Source organism: Papaver somniferum, chromosome 1 (genome assembly GCF_003573695.1).
Source record: "Papaver somniferum cultivar HN1 chromosome 1, ASM357369v1, whole genome shotgun sequence".
NCBI classification, from domain to species: Eukaryota; Viridiplantae; Streptophyta; class Magnoliopsida; order Ranunculales; family Papaveraceae; genus Papaver; species Papaver somniferum.
This window is the reverse complement of record NC_039358.1, coordinates 143,657,027-143,657,899: the sequence shown is the minus strand read 5'-3', so window position 1 is coordinate 143,657,899 and position 873 is coordinate 143,657,027.

The window sequence follows — 873 nt, the reverse complement described above, 5'->3', positions numbered from 1 at the left end:
CCACGCCAGACGAGAGTAATATGTGCGCTCCACGCCAGGCGTGGATAATACGTCCGCCGGATCAAATTTTAATCTTTCACCATTGTGCTTCACCTCCACTAAACTCATTTTTTTTTAGCTTTTAGTCTGGTTTATAGTATTTAATCCCGTCCATGACTGTGGTTGCTCTAAGATCAGCTAAGTTCTCTTTTTTCACAATTAGCTTTATTATTTTTCATGTTCTCTTGATTGTTTATTTGGTTAACTTTGTATTCTAAAATGAGTATCTATACAGTGACCTTTAGAAACCACTAAGGACTAATTGAAATCATCAATTTTATGATTGTCAAATTGCAGTTTAATAATCAATATCTTGCTGAGGTTAGCAATTAAAGTTTTCAAACTTTTTTCAGTTATATAGAGAAGTTAAGAATTAACAAAGGAACCAATTTGATTATTTTTGGTTTTAGTTTTGGTATGAACGGAAGTGGTTGAGTTAAACAAATTAATCTGTAATTGTGTTCGTTATGCAATAAATTAAACAAAGTTGTGGTTGAGTATATTTCTGATTCGCGGGTTTTTGAGAACAAGAATTTGTTATACAATGGGTGGAATGCTCATTTTACAATGTGTAAAATGTAATTTCAGGAGATTGGATCGAGTAAAAGAATCAGTTGTTGGCACCGTTTCCAAGATAAATTAAAACTCGGCGTGGCTGATGCTGGCAACATGAGACCTACATTAGTTATAAGTAAAGCTAAAAACACACTACCACATTAAGAGGAGGTAATTATTTCTTCTTTGAACTAAACCCATACATATTCTGGACAGATGGTATTCCATCCCATCACTACTTTCTTTATATTCTTCTCCCCTCAAACCAACACTATCATC